The sequence below is a fragment of the Podarcis tiliguerta genome, assembly GCF_965153285.1.
Source record: "Podarcis tiliguerta genome assembly, chromosome: 6".
In the NCBI taxonomy this organism is placed as follows: domain Eukaryota; kingdom Metazoa; phylum Chordata; class Lepidosauria; order Squamata; family Lacertidae; genus Podarcis; species Podarcis tiliguerta.
The window spans coordinates 39,955,741-39,983,167 of record NC_139539.1 but is presented as its reverse complement, the minus strand read 5'-3'; the positions used below and the strand labels follow the sequence as shown (position 1 = coordinate 39,983,167).

General features: G+C 43.2%; 1 protein-coding gene across 1 annotated transcript in view; it reads left to right on the top strand.

Moving 5' to 3' along the window:
• Positions 1–11,767: 11,767 nt before the first annotated feature.
• The window catches only part of CDK18 (cyclin dependent kinase 18), an 83,384-nt gene continuing 67,724 nt past the window's right edge, over positions 11,768–27,427 (top strand). The window contains exon 1 of the mRNA XM_083444505.1: positions 11,768–11,930. The gene's annotated coding sequence lies outside the window, so the exon portion shown is untranslated. The remainder of the gene's footprint in view (positions 11,931–27,427) is intronic.

Here is a 27,427-nt window from a genome sequence, read left to right as displayed (position 1 = left end):
GCATCAGACTTGTCTTCTGGAACTACTTTTTTCTCACCTGAAGGAGCTTTGGATTAGAGGGAAAGCAATAATGATGGATTGAGTATTGTTTTCTTCATATTTTGACTGAAAGGCTATTTGGGCCTCACAAACATACTCTAGGAAAAGAAGCCCCAGAGCCTAATGAAAATGTCCTCTTCTTAAGACCCAGCCACAGAGATACATAATTGGCTTCTTACTATTATTGTCTGCATTAAGGATTAAAGGCTCCTTTTGGTTTTCTAAGGAAACACAGCAGACAAACATGTTTCCAGTTCCAGAGTTTGTTCACACCTAATGTCTGGACTTGCCTAATCCACCACAGACTTGGTAAATCCACAGGAACTCAAGGGCTAGGCCATAACATCAGGAAATGCAGCTGATGGCAGCTGCTGACATTGCTAATTTGGAGCTGCAGTCTATGTTGACCTTAGGCTGATCTAGGCTGTGGTGGAAAAATACATGCTGAGCTCTTTCTATATTGTCTTCAGGGCCAGCTCAATACATTTTGCTGCCTGAGGTGGACAAGATGGTACACCTCCACATTTCAAGCAGGCAAGCAGCCTCGACAGGCAGCTGAATCTTCCTTCAGTATTAGGGATGGGATAGTGTCCTCTGCAACACCTCAGGCAGCAGGCTAGTTTAGGGAGTCAAGGGCATGCTGTTTAGCAGACATAGGTGTATTTACAAACAGAGAGCAATGGGCCTTAGGAGAAATGATCAGGGGCTGCTGCCGCACCCCGGCATATGCTGCCTGAGTCAGGTGCCTCATTTTGCCTAATGGCAGGGCCGGCCTTGGTTGTCTTGCAATACAAGCCTTTATTCTCTCTAAAAAGCACGTTTCTGAAGCAGATATAAACTGCAGGTATTCTGCATGGATTGGATGGTCACATAATATTATGGAAACTAAGGAATTCATATTATTTTTCTGCAGATACAAGCTTTAAGTGATAATCAGTGTGATCACTTATCAGTGCTGTAACTGAGGGGTAAGCTGTTTGGACACCAAGTGATAAAAATCCTTGGGATCCTAAATAACAACTGCTTCCCCCTCCCCTTTACTGTACTTTTCCTGCTTGTCTCATTTTCTAGTTCTTGCAATAGCTGTAGTTTTCTAGTTCTTGCAATAGCTGTAGTTTGCATAAAATTGCAGCCCACAACAGCCTCCTGCCATGCAGACAGACCATGCAGAGAACCCAGAGAATCCATGCAGAGAATTCACACTTTCTCTACCAGATTTAATTGAAGCAGACCCTTTCTTCCTGTTTGTATCCAAAGCAAGCACACAGTTTGCCTTTCAGTTTAAAAACTCGCATTGAAATCAGCAGCACAAGGACAACGCAATATGTAAAAAATAATCATAATCATAATCATAAAGGAGTCTGAAAAATCCTGGAATGAAGAGGCAGAAATAGCAGCAGTATTACAGGTTGGAACATGTATTTACGATCATGCAAGAAGCAACAATACTGCAGAATAATTCTAATGTGGGTTGGACATCAGCTGTGTTTATAGTGATTGTGTGTGTGTGAGAGAGAGAGAGATAGAGAGACTTTTATCAATCTATGCTTCCTAGTCTCTCTCTTTGAAAACTTAGCATGGGGTAACTGGGGGGGGGGTAACTGGGTAGGCATCTATCCTGAGTAAGACAGATTCCATGGCTAGGCAAAATCTTACCATTAACCCCAGGGTCCAGTCTTTCTTGTTAGGTGGGCTGAGAGTGTGGATTTGAGAGGTATGTGTTGAATGTAACTTGTTCTCACTTAGTGCCAAACTTTGCAATCATAGAATTGTAAAGTTGGAAGGGACCCCAAAGGTCTATTCCAACTCCCTGCAATGCAGAAATCTCAACTAAAGCATCAATGACAGGCGACCATCCAACCTCTGCTTAGAAACCTCAGTCTGTTCCACTGTTGAACAGCTCTTACTGTCAACAAGTTATTCCTGAAGTTTAGTCAAAATCTCCTTTCTTGAATCCATTTGTTCAGCTCCTACTCTCCTACTTTTTCCATCTTCCATGTGACAGCCCTTTAGATATTTGAAGATGACTGTCATATCTCCTCTCAGTCTCCTCTTTACCAGGCTAAATATACCCAACTCTCTCAACCATTCCTCATAATGCTTGGTTTCCAGATAATCTTTGTCGCCCTCCTCTGCTCATTTTCCAGCTTGTCAATATCTTTCTTAAACTGTGGTGCCCAGAATTGGACACAGGCAGATGTGGGCTGACCAAGGCAGAATAGAGTGGGACTATTGATCTGGACTCTATACTTCTGTTGATGCAGCCGAGAATAGCATCAACATTTTTTTTTGCTGCTGCATCACACTGTTGACTCATGTCAAGCTTGTGGTCTACTAAGACCCCTAGATCCTTTTCACACGTACTACTGGTTTTTCCTGCCTAAGTGCTAAACCTCACATTTGTCCCTATTAAAATTTATTTTCTTAGTTTGGGCCCAGATCTGCAATCTGTTAAGGCCATCTTGAATCACCGAATTCAAAGGGACAGAAAGAGAAGGGTCTGTGTTTGGTTTCACTATGGGGTAGAGGAACTCCCTGGCTGAAATACAATTTTTAAAAAATGCAATAAATATATAAACCACTAAAAAAATAAACAGCAGAAGCTGTAATTAAAACAAATCTATAACATTCATAAGGACATATAAAATAACAATCAAGGCTGATTTACCTTTCACAGTTGCAAGAGAGACGACAAATGAATAGCATTTATCCCTTCCAAACTACAAAATAAAAACCTCCAGATGTGCCCATTTCTGCCTTATGATAAATCATAAAGCAGTTATTCTATTAGCAATCTACCACACATGTGCCATAATAGTTTGAAGGCAGGAAATTGGTACATAAACATTTCCCAGCATGGAGATGAAGTGATAGGATTATTGCGCCTGTTAAATTGCAGCCTTTCCTACACCTGCTCAAAGCACAGTGAGTCTGCCAGAGAAAAGTCATCAGTCTTAGGCCAGGCACTTGGCAGAATCTGCCCCAGCCCCACTTCCCTATGTTATGTCTAGCTACTGATTCTCTATCCAACAACAAGGTAGATTTGACAATATATTTGACAGTCTGCTCAGCAGTTGAACTGCTCCCCGCCCACCCTGAACCTGTTCTGGGGCTTCTGTCATCTCTCCAGAGCATTGGGGGGTACATGTGGGGTGGGGGGAACATTGGGAGTACATGTGGGGTGGGGGGGAGGGAAGACCCCTTATGCAAGCATAATTTGTTCTGCCTGTGCATTTATTACCACCCAGTGACTCCATCTGAAAGGGACCTGGTTTCCATTAAATTTATCTATGACATTTTCCGAGGCTGTGCAGTCAGTTTTCAAAGATGGCAAGGATCTTTTCTCCTTTTGTCCAGATCTTGTTAGGGGCCAAATGAGGCTCATTGTGAATTCTGTGGATGCAATTAAACTGCACATTTAAAAAAAAATGTAAATGGTTGAAGGAGTTGGAAGGTGGAGCTCCACCCTTTCCCTTCTGCTGTGATCCTGATGAAACACGCACACACATGGCTGCTATTTGCATTTGAAGGGAATCCTGTACTGGCCTTGAGAAGGGCAAATTCTTTCTCCACCCCTCCCCCATAGTCCCCATGCCGCTCACCATGTTAATTTCATTCACACAATGTCAGCTGGTTTGGCATTTTTTGTATAACACTTCCTATACCCCATTTCACAGTACAGAAGCCAAGAAACAGCACGATGTAATTATTTGAAAGGACTTTATACTAAGTTAGGCTGCAGGCCACCAGTATTTGTTGTTGTTTAGTCATTTAGTCGTGTCCGACTTTTCGTGACCCCATGGACCAGAGCACGCCAGGCACTTCTGTCTTCCACTGCCTCCCGCAGTTTAGTCAAACTCATGCTGGTAGCTTTGAGAACACTGTCCAACCATCTCGTCCTCTGTCGTCCCCTTCTCCTTGTGCCCTCAATCTTTCCCAACGTCAGGGTCTTTTCCAGGGAGTCTTCTCTTCTCATGGCCAAAGTATTGGAGCCTCAGCTTCAGGATCTGTCCTTCCAATGAGCACTCAGGGCTGATTTCCTTAAGAATGGATAGGTTTGATCTTCTTGCAGTCCATGGGACTCTCAAGAGTTTCCTCCAGCACCATAATTCAGAAGCATCAATTCTTCGGCGATCAGCCTTCTTTATGGTCCAGCTCTCACTTCCATACATCACTACTGGGAAAACCATAGCTTTTACTATACGGACCTTTGTTGGCAAGGTGATGTCTCTACTGTTTAGGATGCTGTCTAGGTTTGTCATTGATTTTCTCCCAAGAAGCAGGCAACTTTTAATTTCGTGGCTGCTGTCACCATCTGCAGTGATCATGGAGCCCAAGAAAGTAAAATCTCGCACTGCCTCCATTTCTTCCCCTTCTATTTGCCAGGAGGTGATGGGACCAGTGGCCATGATCTTTGGTTTTTTGATGTTGAGCTTTCTCCATAATCCAGCGCGTGTTTGCAATTTGGTCTCTGGTTCCTCTGCCTCTTCTAAATCCAGCTTGCACTTCTGGGAGTTCTCGGTCCACATACTGCTTGAGCCTTCCTTGTAGAATTTTAAGCATAACCTTGCTAGCATGTGAAATGAGTGCAATTGTGTGGTGTTCCAGTGTTTAGAAGGAGTTAAGTCAGATGACCCAAGTCTTCTTGCTGTGGGATAATTATTTCTCCATAATATTTATTTAATTCCCACTGTGTTCTAGGACTGCTTAAAAGTAACATGGTCTCTGCCAGAAGCATGTGCAATCTAAGTAGAATGAGCAAAGGAAGAAGATTGAGAATATTACTAAAATCTTGGCAGACAATAACAAACATCAGTAGTAGAGAAAATGAGATGCAGAGGTACAAAGAATAATCTGTAGGGTCCTTTTATTGCTGCTTTTCAGAAGCAGTGATCATTTCCAGTACTGCTCCTCAAGATGTCTCTGAACAGCTGATTTTTTTCTTCTGGATAACCAGCAGGCTCTTTTTGTATCCCTTCCATTCAAATTACAGGCTTAGGCTCTCATTGCCACTGGTGATGATGATGATATAATGAACATTATGGTCCAACAAATAGTTCCTGTGACACAGTGGCAAGATTTAAGTCTGAACTCAATGATAGCTCATAAAATTATCTCACGCAGGATCAGTTTTGTTTAGTAAGCTAAACAAGCTAATTTTGTGGCATTGTGCCAGCCTATGCCCTGGTTTTAATTGGGTGTAGAGGGCCATTGCGGGCATGAACGTTGATGCACATTTTTTGTAGCTGTTTCTTGGGCATTTTTGAACATTTTTGACTTTAAACACCCTCAAAGTAGGTGATAAAATAATGTAAAGAAAACTGTATCTCGATGAGCATGAAAGAAAGGAGATTCCAACTAAACATAAGGAAGAACTTTCTGACAGTAAGAGCTATTCAACAGTAGAATGGTCTCCCTTGGGAGGTTGTGGACTCTCCTTCCTTGGAGATTTTTAAGCAGAGGTTGGGTGGCCATCTGTCATGGATGTTTTAGTTGAGATTCCTGCATTTGCATGGGGTTGGACTAGATGACCCTCGAGGACCCTTGCAACTTTACAATTCTATAATTCTATGTCAACATTTTAATTGCATATTTATTTCACAAGGTGCACATATCTCCTAAGTGGCTTCTGAAATCAGACCATTTTGCATCCAAGCTATTTGTAGTGTTTACCATAGACACGTCTACTCAGAAATAAGTCCCATTGAGTTCAATGTGACGCACTCCCATAATAGGATTGCAGCCTAAAATATATGTAACATGCATGTTGCTTAACCTGTTTCTCCATCTAGTTTACTGCACGTTTTTGACAAGACCTGGTGGCAGATGCTTAATAGGCAGTGTGCAAGAAACAGAGCGATTCAAAGTAGAATTGTTTTATTTATAGAATTTACAAACCACTTCCCTTGAGGCACCCCAAAGAGATCTACAATATTGTAAAAGTGACATTACTGTATGTAAAACAGTTGATAATAGAGATAGACTTATAACCATTCAAGCAACAACAAAAATCCTTTTGCCCACTTGTGTTATTCTCACCAGGGTGGTGGCTTTGATTTGCCTTCCTGTGATTGATCCATACATACGGCTTTGTGTTTCCAACTCAAGACCCATTGAAGAACATCTCATCCAGTTCAATCTTTGAAAAACAGCTTTGAAAAGCTTTTTCATATTCTCCAGTGTGCTACCTTTGCCACTGTGGCGGCACGGGGTTGCCATTCTGTGATTGAACTTACGCTACTTGTTGAACGGTTCATTTATCCAGTCTGTATAATGTTTATTGCACATGTAACTTGTTAAGATAACTTGTGGATAACTTGTACATTTATCCACTCCATGATTACAGTATCTCCAGGCTTTGTTTTGCATATGGCACCTTAGTGTGTTTGTTGCTTGAATGGTTACAAGTCTATCTCTATTCTAGCTATTATTCTAGTAAACTTGGTTTCATACTTATAAGCCAGTTTGTGGTGGTGTTGCTTTGTTGCATTATTATTACTGTCACCACATTTGATACTTTGTGTATCAAAGTATCTTCTTAAAAACCCATCTTTAGATGCGGCCACGATGGCCAACTATCGCCCAGTCTCAAATCTTCCATTCTTGGGCAAGGTGATTGAGCGAGTGGTGGCTGTACAACTCCAGGCACGCCTGGAAGAAGCGGACCATTTGGATCCCTTCCAGTCGGGATTCAGGCCTCATCACGGGACTGAAACTGCCTTGGTCGCACTGGTTGATGATCTCCGGCGGGCTAGGGACAAAGGTGAGAGCTGTTTCCTAGTTCTGCTGGATCTCTCAGCGGCGTTTGATACCATCGACCATAACATCCTTCTGGACCGTCTTGAGGGGCTGGGAGCTGGGGGTACTGTCATACAGTGGTTCCGCTCCTTCCTCCTGGGCCGTGTTCAGAAAGTTGTGGTGGGGGATGAGTGTTCAGACCCCTGGGCTCTCACTTGTGGGGTGCCTCAGGGTTCTGTCCTCTCCCCCATGCTTTTTAACATCTATATGCAGCCGCTGGGAGAGATCATCAGGAGGTTTGGGCTGGGTGTTCATCAGTATGCGGATGATACCCAGCTCTACCTCTCTTTCAAATCAGAACCAGTGAAGGCGGTGACGGTCCTGTGTGAGTGTCTGGAGGCGGTTGGAGGATGGATGGCGGCAAACAGATTGAGATTGAATCCTGACAAGACAGAAGTACTGTTTCTGGGGGACAGGAGGCGGGCAGGTGTGGAGGATTCCCTGGTCCTGAATGGGGTAACTGTGCCCCTGAAGGACCAGGTGCGCAGCCTGGGAGTCATTTTGGACTCACAGCTGTCCATGGAGGCACAGGTTAAATCCGTGTGCAGGGCAGCTGTGTACCAGCTCCATCTGGTACGTAGGCTGAGACCCTATCTGCCCACGGACTGCCTTGCCAGAGTGGTGCATGCTCTGGTTATCTCCCGCTTGGACTACTGCAATGCGCTCTACGTGGGGCTACCTTTGAAGGTGACCCGGAAACTACAACTAATCCAGAATGCAGCGGCCAGACTGGTGACTGGGAGCAGCCGCCGAGACCATATAACACCGGTCTTGAAAGACCTACATTGGCTCCCAGTACGTTTCCGAGCACAATTCAAAGTGTTGGTGCTGACCTTTAAAGCCCTAAACGGCCTCGGTCCAGTATACCTGAAGGAGCGTCTCCACCCCCATCGCTCTACCCGGACACTGAGGTCCAGCACCGAGGGCCTTCTGGCGGTTCCCTCACTGCGAGAAGCCAAGTTACAGGGAACCAGGCAGAGGGCCTTCTCGGTAGTGGCGCCCTCCCTGTGGAACGCCCTCCCACCAGATGTCAAAGAGAACAACAACTACCAGACTTTTAGAAGACATCTGAAGGCAGCCCTGTTTAGGGAAGCTTTTAATGTTTGATGTATCACAGTATTTTAATATTCTTTTGGAAGCCGCCCAGAGTGGCTGGGGAAACCCAGCCAGATGGGCGGGGTATAAATAATAAATTATTATTATTATTATTATTATGTAAAACAGTTGAAACAACTGCATATAGAAAGGCAATTCAACAAACATTATAAATATAAAAAAACAGTGTAAAACGTCGACATCACATACACAAAATCAATTCAATTAATAGACGGGTAGCAGCTGGGATTTTAGAAAGCTTGTTTGAAAGAGGAATGTTAGCAGGTGTTGAAAAGATGATAGAGAGAACACCTTTTTGGTATGCAATGCCAGAGAGTTCCAAGCTGCTGAATGAACTATCAATTTTAATCCCGAAGGCAATGATGTTGTATGCATCATCTGGGCACATTACATGCATTCCTTCCACCCAAACCAAATAAGTAATCACACCCAAGCATAGGCTTTCTTGGGGGGGGGGGTGCAGGTGTTTCAGGAAGCCAGCTCCATTACAGGTCAGTGGGTCTACCCCTCTCCGCAGCTGGTGCTTTTAAATCTATATATAGGCCCTGATTTAGATTTGAAGCATAAAGAGCTGCTAAGCCATCAAACTGATGCCATGTAATTGGAAAAATTTCAGGGGATGCATATAAGTGGGTATGGTAGGTGGTTTTGCTTGAAAAGTTAACACAAATGTTAAAGTGTTGCCAGTGGGCCGGAAAAAAAGGCTTTTCTGAATGGGTTTGATACATGTTTATTAACTTTGTTAGCAGGACATGAATGATCTCCACCACCAACCTATACTTGATTTTGGACACTATTAACTGAGCTGCACTCTTTGCTCTGGAAAGAAGAGATGAATGAACTCTCTTTTGACTGAGACTGGAGCTCAGGGGCTCTCACTCAGCCTTTGGTATTGACAAACATACCTTGAACTTCTGATCTGAAATGCAACTGTTTTCTTTCAACAATGCAGCAGGGGGCAAGCATGCTGTTCAAGTTTTACACGCTTTAAAATGCATTTTTTTGTGGGGGGAGTAATCACATTTCTGGCCCAATTTGGTTATGATAGCTACTGATCGATAATAATGAGTTTCACAAATAATTTGTGTATTGTTGGGGGGATAGAGAATCTCCTTTTCCATTTTGTATGCACATTCTTCTGTCTTTTAGTAGCATCCAAATCTAAATAAGAAAAAGACACCTGATTATTCAAATACAAAAGCAAAATATTCTATCTGTCTGGGGAATGAGGGAGCACTGCTCCTGCTAACTTTGTTTTCTTTTAATAACATTCTTTGCCTTGTATTCCAACATGCAAATTTTTCCATTTATAATCACCATTTGCATTATTATCTACCTGCTACAAGATCCTGGTGTCATTCCATATGTTAATCACAACATAGTCCATGTTTTCTATCCTCTGCTTTGTATTTGGATTCTTAAATCACCTTATGCTTCCTTCAGGTTAGAAGTTAGCCTGGAATTAATTATTCCAGTGCCTGCGATGGCAAGGATGCAATAAAAAATGAGTGTGAGGTGGTGGTGATTATTAATTAAATAATTTCAATTTTGATGGTGTTCACACCTTCACTTGTCCGATGTGGATATCTATTTGGAGGAAGCCGGGTTTGATTTTGCTTTTAAATAACATTTTGCAGCAGAAAGCAGATAACAAAATCCACTGCAGAAAAATGGGGAAGCGAATGAATACAAAAGCCAAGTCACAAAATAATAGGCTTGTGTTTTCATTGCTATTGAAAAGGGGAATTGGATTGTTGGAAATGATCACAGGGCTGTCAGATCTACCTCATGTTGTTGTTTCTGTCCTTGGAACGGCAGAAATACTTTGCCCAGTGCAATTCAGCAGTGGCAGATAACATGAGTAAGGAAATCCTGGTGCCAGCCCTATTTTCCTGAAATGAATAGAGGAGATCAGGCCTCACTCAGACCTCCTGTATTACCCAAAGCCTACCCTTATGTCTACAAAATGCCAATATTGTGTACAACCAAGCCAGAATCCAAGGGTTTCCATTACTCACGTCTCTGTCTTCTCATGCCATTTTATACTAACGTGAGTACCTAGATTACGAGCTCCTGGGATCTTTCTAGACTGTGTTATCCTGGCTCAGTGACATAATAGCTAATGAGCTTGCCCATCCATCAACTCATTTTATATATTAAAAAATATTTATAGACCACCTCCTCATATCAAAACCAGCTGCTTTTGTAAAAGGCTTTAAGGTTTTCTACAATCAAGTGGTATATAATTTTTATGAAATAAGTAAGCTATTATACAGGTGTAATAAAGCATGAAACACCATAAAACAATGCAAAATAACCATCAAATAACTGGCTCATCTAGAAAAAGTTTAAACAACTGCACCACTGGGGGCCACCCCCTATGCATGGTTTTCAGTGGAAAATTACCTCTGCTCTGAACCTGGAGGTTTTAATTTATCTGTCATGCCTTCTTCTCCTGGCATCTGCTAAATCCCTTCAGGAACACAGAAAGCTGAGTTTGGTCATCTGATTCTATATTGCCAGCACTGACTGGCAGCACCTCTCCAGGAATTTCAGGCAAGTGGCCTTTCCCAGCACTACCCAAGGGTGCCAACTTGAATAAAATTGTGGGGGGGGGGGGGAGCCAGGTACGTCCCACACAATCAGTCACAAGATGTGGCAAACACACCCTATTTTAATGGCTATGCCCATCAACTTGGAGGAGGTGACGGTGATCCCTTCAAATATTTTATTGGGGAGGGGCAAAGGGACCTCGGTCCCTAGGAATTGGCTCCTATGGCACTAGTGAATGAACATAAATATTAAGATAAACAAGCTTTAGGGCTCCACTCTCTTGACCCCCCCCCCCCAAATTTCACTATTAATATACTTATTCTGAATTGTATTTCAGTTCCACAATTACTTTGATAAAATGAATATTTTGTTATGTGCAAATGGCTTTAGATACCTATTAGGTCCACAAATTACCATATAGCATATAAAAGGTAAAGGGACCCCTTGACCATTAGGTCCAGTTGTAACCGACTCTGGGGTTGCGGGCGCTCATCTCACTTTATTGGCTGAGGGAGCCAGCGTACAGCTTCCGGGTCATGTGGCCAGCATGACTAAACCGCTTCTGGCAAACCAGAGCAGCACACAGAAACGCCTTTTACCTTCCCACCGGAGCAGTACCTATTTATCTACTTGCACTTTGAGGTGCTTTTGAACTGCTAGGTGGGCAGGAGCAAGGACCGAGCAACGGGGACCGTCGCAGGGATTCAAACCGCCGACCTTCTGATCAGCAAGTCCTAGGCTCTGTGGTTTAACCCACAGCGCCACCCGCGTCCCTACCATATAGCATATATTCAACACAAAAAAGAGCGACAATTTGTTGTTGACAAAGGACAGCTGGACATATAAAGGGCCCCATGACTTTCATCAAACCTAAATCTGGCCCTGGGCACTACCTGGATATTGGGGTGGGGGGTGTTTTGAACCTGGGATCTTCTGCATGCAAAGATGATGGCCTGCCACCGAATCATAGAATTGTAGAGCTGGAAGATACCCCCAAGGATCATCTAGCCTGACCCCTGGAGCAAATGGTTCCACGAAAAGCAGCACCTGTTGAATTTCCGCCTTGCCGCTGACAACGCAGAGCGGCATCTCTAAAGCCGGGAGGGGGGAGGCAGCCCCGCCCCCTCTGCAGCCTCAGCAAAAAAACCCCAACACCCCAAAGCACCCCACGCCCGATGCCACCGAGCGACGGGGGAGGAGCCAGCGCCGCGCGAAGTCGGATTGGTCGCTCCCTAGCCTTGGCTCCGCCTCCTCCTGCCTCAGGTTGTCGCTGGAAACCAGAAGCCGCCAGTTCTGCTTTCTGCTCTCGGCCGGCCGGTGAGGAAGACCAGGGAGTCCCAGCCGGGGCGTGGAAGAAGGGCGAGACGCGCGTGGAAGCGGGGCTCGGGCGCTTTTCGAAGGGGAGCCCCTCGAAGCCGGAGCCGGTAAGCCCTCGCCGGCTCGTGCCCTGCGTGGCGCGCTTCTCTCTTTCAGTTCGGCGGCGCGACAGTGTAAACAGAGCAAAGGTGGGGCGAGGAGGAGGAGGAGGCTCCAGGAACAAGCGCCTTTTCTTCCAGGGCCCCCTTGGAGCTAAGCTCTCCAGCTTGCTCCTTCTCGGCTGCTCGCCTCTCAGGTTTTCGGTGGCTGTGTGTTGGGGCTCTCGAAGGGAAGAAAGTTCAGACCCCGGAGGAGACTCGGGGAACTAATTCGGTTTGGGGGAGAAGGCAGCAGCCCAAACAGACCCTGGGATTTGAAGGTTAACCTCACCTCTGACCTCCCTGGGTCTAGGTTTTGACATGGCAGAAGGAAACTGTGAGCTCTCCCTCCATGAGGACTGGTGACAGATTCCTCCACACAGAAAGCTAGCCCGTTACTGAGGTAATACAAGGACCAGCCTTCTCTCTTAATAGCTGGCTTTCTGTGTGCATGGAGTTATTTTGTATGGAGCATGCAATCCTGTGCAGGGTCCACTTGCGGTTTGGAGCGTTCACAAGTTTATCCCTGTTTCTTGTGTGTTTAAAAAGCCAGGCCATGCCCTGTGTTTATCTTTAGGTGCGTGCTGGTTTATCTGAAATCTTTGATGCCTGCAAACCATTCAGATAGTGAAGTTGGACATTATGTAACCTGGGGAGTCTTGTGTTCACCTGGAAGCCTCCCATATATTTTAAACCATATTATCCTGGCCTCCAGACCCCTTGAAGTGGACTTCTGTCAGGTACAAGCTTTGGCTTTTGTAGGAGAGGAGGAGGAGGAGGGAAGGGAAGGAACTCTGTTTTGGAAATCCAGTATGAGATTCTTCAAGCCTATTCTTCAGAGGTTTCTGTTTTTCTCTGCTACCTGATGTAATGTCCAAGCAAGAGTTAATCTAAAAGATTAAGCACACTCCTTTGCTCATACAACATTTTGGATTCCTCCAGCATCTCCATTGTTTTTCTGAGTTCATGGAGCAACTATCTTTAAAATACTTATTTGGCATGGTTTTCTTCCATAGAGTTAAGAGATTCCCTAAGCAAGATGAGATAATGCATAAGACTGGAGCCACCTGCCTTGCCAGACTAGAATTTGTGCCAGGGGTGTTTAAACTGACTGTTCTCTCTAAGAAAACAAAAGGGAGAGTGACTTTTGCAGATGGATGAGCACAATACTGGCATTAATTGTGAAGGGGAAGACCTAGTACCTTGAAACTTCAGGCTTCTGGCATTGATTTTTAATTTTTAATTTATTCCAGCCAAGTGAGTTGGAGTTGATTGGCATGTTGCTTTAGGGGTGATGAAATTGTTACTGTAAGGATGATGGGCTCTAATAAAGTTGAAGACAAGTATATAAGTATTAAGGAAGCTGGTGGAGCTGCTAGGCATTTGTAGCAGCTGACTTATAAAGGGACAGTGAAAAAAACCCATGGGTGGCAGAACAGGAAATCTGTTCAAATGTGACCTTCCTTCCATCACAAAGGTTTTTGTTTTTTTAATAGTAATATTAGACTGCAAGCATTTTCTCCAGTGGACATTAGTATGTTCTGTTCTCATTTGTATTCATCATTCCCTTCAGCTGGAAGTAGATCTAGAGGAAGAAGCTGTGCCATTCAGAGATGAGGATGGTTCCACTTTCATATAATCTTGGAGCGAGCACTTCATATGAAAGTATTCTGTAAAGAGCCAAGCTGTGCTGTTGCAAGCAACACCTTTTTCACTACTGTTGCTATGCTACACAGGTTGCCTAAAAGACTGTCTCCATTCTATTCCATCCCTTTCGTACATTTATCACAAGTCCTGAAATGGGAAGGGAGAGAGCAGGTGTGTGCTCAGTGCCTGCAAGCATTCTATGAAGCTCTGACCCTTCTCTTGGCTTGTGCCTCTTGCAGGAGTGCATATTGCACCACGTTCCCAATGCCTTTTATACGTCCTTAAACTTTTGACTAGTCGGCTATTCATAGTGCACCAGCGTTTTTGAAATTTTCCATGAGTAGGAGCAGCTGCTACATTTAGTGTCTGTGGGGAAGAATCCACTTTGAACCTGACTAACTTGAAGGAAGGAAGTTAAAAAAACAGAACCGGTGGCATTTGTTAGTACACTGGAGGAATGTTGTTAGTCAAGGCTTACTGACACAATCAAATAGCAAAGGTTGTTCCCTCATAACTGATATCTTGGGGTGTTCATCCCTTGTTTACTCAAACAAAGAATTCCAGGTTCTTTTAGGTGTATTGCCCACAGAGCCACCTTTCTGACACTAGCATCATGGCTGCTTACCTGGACAGTGAGCAGGTTGGCAGGCCAACAGAGAGGCTGGTCCTATGGTGGCAGCACCAGTTTGGCTTTGCCAAGACTTCTGTTCTACCCTGACTCTCCATTTGTACCATCCAAGTAAATGCCAGTGGTGCCAGTGTCAGGACAAGGGCACCACAGCACTGTGTTGACCACTCTTGAGTTACCCTGCTTCGTACTTTGACAAAATTCTTGATGCTACTGTGTTTTTCTGTGAATGCTATGTGACGTGGAATCTCTCTTGTTAGAGATTATTGGGTGACCACCTAGTCTCTGCTCATCAGATGTCTCCCATTGAATGTAACTGATCTGTAGAAAAGACTCTATGACCTGAAAATGCACATACTTCTGCAACCCAAGAAAATCTTTAATAATTTGTTTTTAAAAATACGCTGCAGTAGTAGTAGTAGGTTTCTTGAATTTAGCAAGGGGTTGGACTAGATTAGCGTTTCCCAACCTGTGTCCATGAGCTTCATTCAAGTGGTCCGCGATGTGTCTGTATTAAATATTCATATTGATTTATAATTGAATTTTTATTGCTTCTTTTATTTGCTGTGATACCATAAAATGCAATTTGAATTCAGGTTGTAAAACAACAAAATACAATATAAGAAATAAAAGAAGCAATAAAAATTCAATTTAAATCATGCGGCATCTATTACTGCACATTACAATTGCTACAGCAGGCAGGGAAATCATTAAGTGGTCTGCCAAGATGCTTAGCAATTTTCATGTTGCTGTTGGAAGTGGGGAAATTTTGGGTACCACTGGATTAAATGAACTTTAAGGTCCCCCCAACTATATTATATTATTATTGGTGTGGGTACAAAAGGTCTTCCTGGGAATTATGGACTTTCTGCCAATTTATTTCAATCTGCAATTCTTCTCTTGAACGTAGCAATAAAGAAGCTGAAGTGAGGTGAGTCCAGAGACTTTTATATCCCAGGGTAGTTAATTCCATAAGATACTGTTCTTGGGGGATGCCCTTAAGAATGTGGATTTGAACCTGCAGCCCCTCACTGATAATCTGCACTGTACAAGAGGCATTTCCCCTGTATAATCTACCTGTGTGAGCAAAAGTAAGAGAAGGGCAAATTGGGGAGTTCTCACTAGTTATGGGGGGGGGGGGCAGATCAATATATTGGGTAGAGATGCAAATAGTGTAGGTTAAAGGTCCCAAGAGAGAGTCCCTGTTCTTCTGAATAAATTCAGAATTGGACTACAGTGCATAATATATCAGCTGGCAGTCTTGCTCTTGCACATCTATTCAGGAAAGATTGAAAACTTACCCTGGGGGCTACTGTGCTACATCCAGTTACAGTGCTTTCCTTATATTAAGAGAGCTGTGGCTGCACATTCTTATGAGCAATTTAGAACACGGCAACCACTTGTGCCACTATAACTTATTTTAGAATCTGGATTGTTTCAGTTTCTGACATTTTAGCTGCCACAATGCAAATTTGATTGGTTTTAAGTATTGGTGGTAGCACCCTCTAGCAGCTAGCTCCAAGGTCCCTCATGCAAGGCAGCTCATCCACTCTAAACCACAAAGGAAAATTACTGCCCACAGAATAAAAACAAGGCCCTGAGGCATATGAATTTGCTTGAAGTTTCAAGTGGAGCTTCAGAATAGAGATAGAAGTCGAATGCTGACCTTGCCAGTCTTAGGGCAGTGTTGTGTCCTTCAAATTCTTTTTCCCTTGTGGCCTGCGACCTTGGACCCTTTCCCTTTCTCTTTTGAAAAACTCCAAATGGCAAAACATTATGTATCCCTGATGAAAGAAAAACTTTGGTTGTTCTTCTGGCCATTGAGTTTAATTTATAATCAATCTATGGAGGTGTACTTCATAGCTTTAGCTGTAAAACCCGTGCTTGCAGTTTGAGAAAAGAATATTATCTTTTTCATCCAAAAAATTTAATCTCATTTTTGTCATCTTCAATGTCATTTTGCCTTCCTGGAAACAGATATACAGTATTAGCATGCAGGACACTATGGAAAAGCACATTTTCCTTCTGGCTTTGTTACACACATCAGACTTTGGTCAGCTAAAAGGCAGGACTTCCTGAAGTTCACAAAGCTCTCAGTGGAGCAAAATATCCCTATCATGGTCAAAGTTATTCTTGATACCTTCCAGGTGCAGTACTGTAATAACATTGTTCATAAGAACAGTTGCTTGAGTTATGTGAAGAATTGTAGGGAGAAAGCTTCTCCTTGTCTCCTTCAATACTTTCAAAAAAAACTCCTATTGAGAGTCCCTTAAAAGTAGTTCCTGCTAGCCTGGCTTTCTTTCACAGTGCCAAAATTGAGTTATAGGGAGAAGTCAGAAGTAAAGCCAGGAAGTCAGACCGAGAAAGCAAGGCCCAGAGGAATGAACACAATGTGGCCTAGATCACACTAAGCCAAATCTTACTTAGTGCAACTGTGCATGTCTCCAGAGAGGAGATAATGGATGCTTTGCTTCATCCCTGGCTGCCTTCCTTATATGCTGTCATGAGCTAAGCCAGGGGTCAGCAACCTTTTTCAGCTGTGGGCTGGTCCACTGTCCCTCAGACCATGTGGTGGGCTGGACTATATTTTTTTTGGGGGGGTGAACAAATTCCTATGCCCCACAAATAACCCAGAGATGCATTTAAAATAAAAGGACACATTCTACTCATGTAAAAACACGCTGATTCCCGGACCGTCCGCAGGCTGGATTGAGAAGGCAATTGGGCCGCATCCGGTCCATGGGCCTTAGGTTGCCTACCACTGAGCTAAGCCATGGTTTATTGAGTTGTCTGAGCAGATGCTCTCAGTTTGCCCCCTCCAGACAAACCTTGAGCTATAAAGAGAAAACCTTGGTCACAGCTCGAAGTTTGTCTGGAACAGCAGCATTCTAAGTTAAACCATGGCTTAGATCACAGTAACATCACAATAGGAGGGCCAGAGAAGTAGCAAAACAACTGCAATCACTTCTCCAAGGAACCACACACTTGCACATTTGTACTAAGGTTTGGCTTAGGGTGGCTTGATTTGTGTGATGTATGTATCAGACAAGTATAGATTCTTTATTAAGTGTGTGGGGCACCCAATACCATGTACTTGACCCCATTTTTCATCTAGTATCTATCTAGTAAAAGGAAAATCAAATGATTGAAGTGCTCTTCTGGTTCCCCCCCACCCCAGGAAATTGGAATCTGTTTGTGCAATCTGCCTATTGAATCTGTCCCTTATCCCCTTATTAATGTGCAGTGCCCTTTTTTGCAAAGGGAAATGAGAAACAGAAAACTGCCTGGTGGCTGCTGTCAATGAAAGTGCCTGGATTTCAATCCAGCAAGCAATTAGGCTTTGCAGAACTGTAGGTAATCATCTAAAAATTCCATTCAAGATTCCTTTCTAAGGTGGCACCCCCCCCCCACTTGTCATGTCTGTTGCATCCTCCACTTGCTCCAACCCTACAGCCTTTGCTCTGGGGGCATTGTGAAGCTGTTCTTACTGAAGTATAACATCTACATTGGATATTGGAAAGAACAAATGCACTAGAAGCCTTATCATTTGTAGCAGTTCCTTGCAATATCTCACTATCTGCATTAGACATCTACTTTTGGAATATCTAACTGTTTTGAGACCCCAGTACTATGAATGATTCTGAGCATACAAAGAGTAAAATTTGGCTTGGTAGTGAATGGCTGCATCATCACTCACATATTTGGGAATAGTCTGAGGGTGCTACTTTCAGAAGTTCCTAAGCCCTGAATTGGAAAGCTAAAGCCAATGGAAAGGAATTTGCTCAAGCCCTCCATATGAGCCTGAGCACTCTTGAGTCTCAGATAGGGGGTATGTGCACCTTGTTCCAGAAATATGAAACCCAATCCAGATCTTAGGGGTATTTCTAGATGGTGGACTTGTCACATATCATGAATGCTCATTTGGTGTGTCTTGCCCTCACAAGCCACACAAGGATTATGCCAGTCCTCTTGCTGAGCCTTGCTACTTTGCTACTCCTAGCAGCAGAACACAGACTTTCAGAATTAGGTGGCACAATCCCAAACAGCACTGGTTGCTCCAAAGCTCAGCAGGAATGAGTGCCTCTTTCTTGTTGCACCTCTCCACAAACACACACACATATGCACGTGTTGTTCGGGGGCACAGTCTAGGGACCCCCAAACTCCAGGTCTTTTGCACTGAGCCCCAGATTTTCTTTCTCGTCGCCTTTTTAAAAAAATGCTTACAGGGTTGCTAGGCATGACACAAAGTGCTGTGACCCCCAGCTACAGACACCCCAAATTAATTTGCTCAAGAGACCTAAATCTGCACTATACATATAAGTTAGTACATGCATTTCCCTACCCCCATCTTCATATTTGTGTCATGGGCCTGTGCTCTGAGACTTTTCAGTATCTAGCAATGGCTCTTTGTGTACACACACATGGACTCTCTGACTCTCTCTCTAACACACACACACACACACCCAGAGAGAGAGAGAGAGATTATTGCTTAGCAATACAGTTAAATTTATTTTCTAGATTTCCACAAGTGAGTGGGAGAAACTGGTGTTCATAACTGTCTTATCTTCTTGGCTTCTACAGGGGCCAGAGGGCAGCAGATGCTTTCTTTCACTATCCCTGCATTCTGTAAACAATGAAGCAGTCAATATGCTTCTCTGCCACCTGCCTCCCTGCACAGACATCCATGTTGTATGGATTATTTCCAGAACATGTCTGGAACTAACCACACTCAGGCAGAGAGATGAGTAGGGCCAAAGTTGTGGCAGTCTCTTTTTCAGATGTGGGGAGTGGGCATTGGAGGGCTTGTGAGGCAAAGCAAAGGATGCTGTGTCCTGGACTTGGCTGTTTCATATCTGCACACCTTGATGCACTCAATTCATTTCAGACAGACAGGGAAGTAAATCTAGATGTACAGTCAGGACTAAGGAATTAGGTAAGGTTTTGATCTAATCTTTCTGAAAAAAGCAGAAGTGAGAAAAGGCATGTGGTTCCTGAAGACAGCAGCACATCAAAGGCATCCACTAGAGAAGCACAATAGAGAAATGTTCTTATGAAACAGGTGAGAGATTAGATAAAAGAGGAACAGAGGGAATTGTGATGGGTGCACAGAAAAGGCTAGCCTAAATCAGTCTAGCTATTATATACAAGCTGCCAGACCATTGCCTGGTACAATTGAAATAGCTCCAGATGAGACGTAAGGTCAAATCATATGTGATGGTGTAGTTATGTTTGTTGTTCATGTGCCTGCTCTATTCATCTACAAAGCAGTGCACGGGGTCTATTTTTAATATAAAAATGGATATTTGGGTGAGGGGAATTTAATTCTCCTGTGCCTTAGCTGCTGTCTCCCCAGACACTCCCCCTGCCCACTAGATGTCAATACCATGTGCTTTTTGGAACATCAGCATTTGCATTATAGAAGCAAGGAGCTTTGTGTCTGGCATAGAGTCCAGCATCCTATGTTGCTCCATTTCATCTTTCTCCTCTTAATCTCTGTTTCAACCTGTATTGCTGCATAGATAAGTTTGAAAACATGTCTGCAGAAGCCAAACTCAATTCACAAACTGCAAGAAGACTGAGCAAGACTTTTGATGGACTGGGCAGAAGGTGGAGTTTAAGCAAAAGTATGTCTGGCCTGCTCTCACACCTAATCTGATCCCAGCTGCTTCTGTAATCCGGGTGTCAAAGGATCCTACCTTATGCTTTGTCACCTTCTCTCAGGATTACTTGGAGCTTACTCAAGTGTTCAGGAAACACATGGGCATTCCTCCTGAAACCGTGCTGCCACTCAGAATGCACGTGGGAGATGACATGTTCAAATGTTTCCTTAACTCAAAACCATCATTTGCTTCCCCATATATGGAAAGCTTGCATGTCCAAGAAAAGGTAATCCAAGACCTTTATCCCAATGTGTTAGCTTTCTACCTGCAGGGAGTTCTTTATGTGGGGAAAATCTGGCATTCTTAACTATGAAATACCAGTGAGCTTCTTTCCCTGCTTTCCCCACTACTGCTGCTTGCATTGGATCCTCTCAGAAATAAACCAGGCTATTCCCCAGAAAATAGCTTGCCTTATTTCTGAGCTAATCCTCCTCCTACCTAACTCCATCCCTGTGAGCTTTGACATGCCCTCCCCTTTCCACTTAAATCTAGAAGCAGAAAGGATTCTGGAGCAGAGGGAGGAGAGGCAGGCTTACAGCAATGACTCTGGGAGGAAATTACATTTCCTTAGGGCAGGGGTAGGCAATCTAAGGCCCGGGGGCCAGATGCGGCCCAATCGCCTTCTCAGTCCAGCCTGCAGACAGTCCGGGAATCAGCGTGTTTTTACATGAGTAGAATGTGTCCTTTTATTTAAAATGCATCTCTGGGTTATTTGTGGGGCACAGGAATTCGTTGTTTTTTTCTTTCCTTTTTTTCAAAATATAGTCCAGCCCACCACATCTTCTGAGGACCAGCCCACAGCTGAAAAAGGTTGCTGACCCCTGCCTTAGGGCTACTTCCTTAGAAGTAGAGGTAAAACAATTTCTCTAAGATGTGTGATAGGATCTTAGATGGAATTGTGTCTCTCAGTGCTCGGCTTCCAACAACCATCTCTGTGCCAGATCCACAGCTTGTCTTCCTTCCTTTGGAGATCTCCCCAAGCCCCAGCCTGAGTATCTTTCAGAAACAGTGTAAAATTATTCTCTTTGCTTTGGAGAGGGGATATATAAGCTGGTAAGAGGACTCTAGGTTTCGGCATTTGTTATTAGCGATGGTGGCGTTTGCTGATTTTTAATTCTGTTATAATGAACTAGCTTAATTTTTGTTGTTATTGATTATTGTCAGACAGTTTGTCCACAACTAGGGAACCACTTCACTATGCTGAAGATTAGGGGGGGGCAACTAGTTAATGGATGTTTTCTCTAATTTAAAGAACGAGGAGTGCATTTTAACCAACTCTCTTAACATGAGTGGAAATATGTTCACATCTGAAAATATTTAATGCAGATTTCTCTTGGTGTGTTAGTTTTATACCTAACATTATAGTCTCTCTTATCCTTTTATGATCAAGGTAAATAGCATCTGGTGCGTGTGATTGTTCTTGCTAGGATGTTTTTGAGTGTGTGTGTTCGCATGTGTGTCTGGGCTATTTCTGTACACTGGAAGTGATTTTGAATTTGCTGTGGCAAAAGACTCCTTCACACTTCATGCATATCCCTGGCATGCACAGTTTATAGGTGTGTGTATCTCCTGTGTACCTCTCAGTGTGTTAGAGTCATACCATGGGTACACTGTGTATTCATGCCAAAGAAATCACTGAATGATCCTGAATTTCCACAGCGTGTGTATGTACACATAGATAAGGGTAAACAAAAAGGGCGTATGCCTCTTTCCACTTGAAATATACAGCATTACAGACATTTCACAAATTTATGTAACGTGGAGCATTCCTAATATTTGGTCAAAGCCAGGGGCGCAGCTGAATCTCTTGTTAAGTGATTAATAATTGTTGCACAGGACTAAGGAATTATTAACTGTGATTTGCTGAGCATGCCCAAAGCCCCCTTCGCCCTGTAAGATGCATGTTACAGTATATTGACTTCTGCCAGAAATTGCTGTAATGGCTCTTATCAAACCCAGTTTGTACATTCAGTTTATGTTACAGTTTACATATAGGACGCCAAAGATTTCTCAAACTACTTAGGCTGGATTAGTCCTATTTTACTTTAGAAGAATTTTTTTTCTTTACAAAGTCCCAACATCTTGTGTATCATCATACAATAGAGCAATTGTGCAATTTTGGTAATGGAATATAGCTTTTTGTGTGTTTGAGCTATGGAGAAAGGGGTGTGCGTGCTCACCAGTAATTGTACAGTTGTGTATTTGCAAATAGCATTGGTTTCAGTGGTCATTACTGCAAATAGAAAATTCAATGGGACCTAAGAAACTCATTTGTTTAGCTTTTGTGTTTCCCAGCTTGTGTATTAAAGACGTGTGTCAGGAAGCAGCTGCAATATGACCAAAGTCCATCATTGTAATGTTGAAAAAACTAGCCGCAAACCTTTATGCATTTATTCTCTCTCCATGCCCCCAACACTTGTGCTCCATCTTTCACTAATGAAAACTGAAAGCAGCTTGCAGTGCTTTTTGTAAAAATAAAATTACAGCTAAGACCAAGACTAAGAACAAATATAATAAAAACAGGCAATTAAACAACGTATCATTACAAGATCCTTGTAAATTTCAGTCCAAACAATCAAACATAACAAGAAGTCAAAAGATAACAGGAAGGATGGGTACAATGTAGCCAGAATGGTTGCAGAAGAATTGATACTTAGAATTTTTGCAGGGATGCGGTTTTCTGAAAATTTCCATGTTGAGCTTATCCTTAGCAATTCCCCCCCGTAATTATCATTTTTCTCTTTGATCTGCACAAGAACTGGATTTTTTAATTATACCCCTAAAGTAAACAGCTGCATATAACAATACATATAAACTGTATACAAACACGTATTAATACTTACAAAATTACCCTCAGAAATATACAACCATGTAGGGCATTATTTTTCCATATGTATTATATGTCTAATATACATAATATATATATGTGTGTGCCTGTATGACAATAAGTGAGCAGCTCTTTCCTAAGTGGGTGATTCAAACAAGGGGCAATTCAATCCAGTCAAAACTTGATTTCCATGTATAAATCCATGTAAAACAGATTCTTCTTCCATCCGTAACTTTAATGTATTATTATTAATGTAATGCAATTTATAATAAGATGGCAATATTTTGAGGGGGCAACCCTTTCCTCTGTGTTGAGACTCTGAGGAACAAACATGTTTTTACTTTATAGTGCACCAATTGCAATCTGAGAACTGTGAAATTTAGTGATTTCTAAGCTGGATGGAGTCTCCATGGAGACTGAAATGTTTCTGTACTGGTTTCTGTATGTTCCAGTCTTTCATGCCTCATTAGTGTCCATTTTGTTGAAGAGTAATTATGGCAGCAGAGATTCACACATGATATTCAGCAGCGTTGAAAGTGATTTTACGTTTATTTGCATGTTACATTGTGGCGGAAACTAGTGTTTATGTATGAAGCCGTGAATTGGTCATCAAAATTTTGAAGGGGGGGGGGGAGGCCATAAGGGAAAGGAAGGTACAGTGCACCAGAAACCAAGTGTCACCAAACCATGGTTGAACTCATGAAAGTGTGACACTAACCACTACTTCCCCTGGCAAAAGTGTTATTTCTCCAAGCTTTGTCTGAAAGCATCAAAGGCGGATGCTTGATGCCCCTGTCTGATTGGAGGCAGTTTTTATCCCTGAGTGTCATCTCTACATTTCTCAGTGCATTTATCTTTTTTCCTGATTAGACACCTCATTTCCACAAACCTTTAGACATGATAGCAAATACCAGTTTAGAAGCTTTAATTTACAAAGCTGTCATGTAGGTCTAAAAACGATGTCTGTGTGTCAGAGTGAGTTCCCATGTCCCGGTCTGCTTTGCTTTCCTCATATATCTACTTCCATCTCTGTCACAAAACCTTCTAGTTCTCAGTTATCAAACAAGGTAAAGTTCCTGTTTTATTTTTCCACTAAGAAGTTTGTCCCTAATCATGAATGCTGCACCCGGATGAAAATGGTGAATATGCATAATTGTGTATTAAATACTTGGGATTGCTTCTCTGCTGGTGTGTAAAATTCTTGAATCTCGGTCTGAAACTTGAAGCATCCGTGTTGCTATGGAGGCAGTCTGACATATCCTCCAAAGTCAGTGATGTTACCCAAACACCCAACCCAGGTATATGTGCTCCCACACAGATTCTGGTATGGTGAGCAGCACCCAGCATGAACTGAAAATGCACTCCAGAATCCTCTGTTCCTCATTAATAAGTTGCACGGCAAACAGACCCATCCAAAAGGCCTGATTTCCCTTTCTGCATTGTAGTATGTTATGCTCTGAGTATATACCGTCATACACCACCTGGATTGCTCAGTTGGTTAGAGCATAGTGCTGATAATGCTAAGTTTGCAGGTTCGATCCCTGTATGGAACAGCTGCATTGCAGGGGGTTGGACTAGATGATCCTTAGGGTCCTTTTAAGCTCTACAATTCTATGATTAAATCCATAATTAAACCAATTGGACAATGTAGCACATACATATGTGACTATAATGCATTGATGATTTAATGATTTTAGAGCATCAGGCTCATGTCATCAGCAGTGTTCTTTACAATAATAAAAGTAGATTACACATTCTTCTGAAACTCTTTCACAGGCAATGAATGTTTTGAGTGGGGGTTGTGTTCCTGACACCTGCACACAACTGGCAGAGAATGTGCATGCCTGCCCTGCCCCGTTATGACCCCTGCCTCACCCCCTTTTCCAGCCACTTCCGGCTTGTGGTTATGCACACATGCACAACCACACATGCTTTGAACGCATGCAAAACTGTTGTTGCCTGTACTCAGAATACTGTAATGCAGTGTTCTTCAACCTTGAGTCCCCAGATGTTTTGGAACTGCAGCCAGTAGCAGATTTAGGCGAGCGCAATCAGTTTGGTTGCACTGAGCACAGAGCCCAAAGGGATACCACAACTGTTATTAGGAATGGAGTGCAAGAGGTGGGGGGCACAGAGCACAGAGCGCCACTGAAATAACCCCATGTGGGTTATCTTCTAACTGGGGCAGAGAAGGCTCACTCAACCTGTTTATGTGGGCTCTAGGCTGCATAAGGAGACTCTAGGCCAGGGGTCAGCAACATTTTCCAGCCATGGGCCAGTCCACCATCCCTCAGACAACGTGGTGGGCCGGACTATATTTTTTTGGGGAGGGGGATGAATGAATTCCTATAACCCAGAGATGCATTTTAAATAAAGTACACATTCTACTCATGTAAAAACACGCTGATTCCCAGACCGTCCACAGGCCAGATTGAGAAGGCGATTGGGCCGCATCTGGCCCCCAGGCCTTAGGTTGCCTACCACCTCTAGGCTGCTTTGGATGCAAATAAAACCAAGATCTCGAGTACTTACATGGAGGAGGTGATGACAGCAGGACAAAAACTTGACAGCCTTAGATGGAAACTGCAGAATCTGCCTTAATCCTGGGCTTTTCAGTCAAGGGGGAAGCAAAGGCCCAGCAAATGCAAGGCTGGAAGCCTGGAAAGTTGAGTTTGAAGAGATCCCTCCAGCTCTGAGGGCAAACCCACACATGTGCACTCTGAAGGTAGTCATGTGTTTTGAAGGGGAAATACTTTTGAGCTTTTGAAAGAAGAAATCTGTTGCTCTTATGAAAAAGGAGTTTCTCTTTAGAGAAAGAAGAGCACCCCCATTTGCAAGCAGTACAGTGGTACCTCAGGTTACATATGCTTCAGGTTACACACTCCGCTAACTCAGAAATAGTGCTTCAGGTTTGCTTCAGTATAAGAACAGAAATCGGGCTCCAGCGGCGCAGCAGCAGCAGCAGGCCCCATTAGCTAAAGTGGTGCTTCAGGTTAAGAACAGTTTCAGGTTAAGAACAGACCTCCGGAATGAATTAAATACTTAGCCTGAGGTAGCACTGTATTATCCCTAGCATGAAAATAAATACCCCAGCCCAGCAAATTTCTACCTTAATTCCTCTCCTGACTCGTATCTGGACCTCCCTCCGTGCGTATCAATAAATCTCCTTGGGCCCCTGGGCAGGAACAATAGCAGCACTTTTCTGTGCTGCAGTGAGAATTTTCTTAGTGCTGTCCATGGGCTTTGTTGTTGCACAGTTTCTAAAGAGCTGTGGTTACTTTGTGACACTTTAAAGGCATTGGCTGTGCAAGCAATGTGCTGCCCCCCCCCCCCCCGGCCTCAAATTGGGACCCAGCACGGAATTATGCTGAGGTGGAAAGAAAGCCAGTGCAACACAGTGAAAGAGCTCTTTTTTAATGTTAAGCTCCCCTGCCTTCCTGCAGGAAAGGAGATTCCCTCAAAGTGTTTTCTGTTAGAGATTGAGAACAGGCCATTGGGAAATGAACCACCCCAGCAGCCCGCCTTCTGTTTTAAGCTCTTAATCCATCCTAGCCTCCTATTATGAATGATTAATTTATACAATTAGTAGTGTTATGGTAATGAGCTAATGGCATCTTTGTTGCCATCCTACGTGGGGATATAGCTAATTGCATGTTGCATGATTGTTCCCAGAGGCTTTTTTTAACACAAGAGGAGAGTGACTTCTACTTCCTGCCACTGAGGCAATGCCTATTACTGATCTGTAGGTGATTTATGTGCCTACTCAATTAGGTAGAGTATGGTGCTGGTAATGCCAAGGTCACGGGTACGATCACCATATAGGCCACCTGAATATTCCTGCACTGAAGGGGGTTGGGCTGGGTTCCTTTCAGCTCTACAATTCTATGATTCTAAGTACATAGTAGAATTATGACCTTCCCAGTAATGCACACTCAGGGGGCCCTAGAGGTACCCACAGATGCTAATGTTGCTCTATAATCTGCAGGCTGGATGCTTCTAAAGTGACTTTCAGGCATTTGATGCAACTAATAACCCAGACTCTACCCTGATTTCTGTGAAAACACTGTACCTTTGCATAATAGGTAAGCGCTTAGTAGGAAGGTGTTGATAGCTGGTGCTCCCGTCAGCCTTATGACACCTTCATGGCAGTTCAAAACACCTGAAGAGTACCACACATATGCCAGTTAATAGGGTAGGTTTCTGCCCTCTAATGGTGTATCCAGCACACACAAATTATTTTTCTAACTGTTCAATGGTTTGCATATTTCTTGTTTAGATGTGTACTTTGCCCTTAAAATATCAGAGTGGCTTATGCTAAAATTAGTAAAAGCATAATTAAATAACTAATATATTAAAGTCATCTGCAAACAACAGCATTTTTTCAAATGCAGCATAAAACTAATCCAAGTAAAATCGTTCAAAATATATTCATCTGATGCCAGAAAGGTATCTGAGCAGATGCTGAGCAAGGCTTTTTGGAGGAGAGTAGAGGAGAGCGCAAAATATGATCTGAAGTTCAACATCAAAAAACCGAAGATCATGGCCACTGGTCCCATCACCTCCTGGCAAAGAGAAGGGGAAGAAATGGAGGCAGTGAGAGATTTTACTTTCTTGGGCTCCATGATCACTGCAGATGGTGACAGCAGCCACGAAATTAAAAGATGCCTGCTTCTTGGGAGAAAAGCAATGACAAACCTAGACAGCA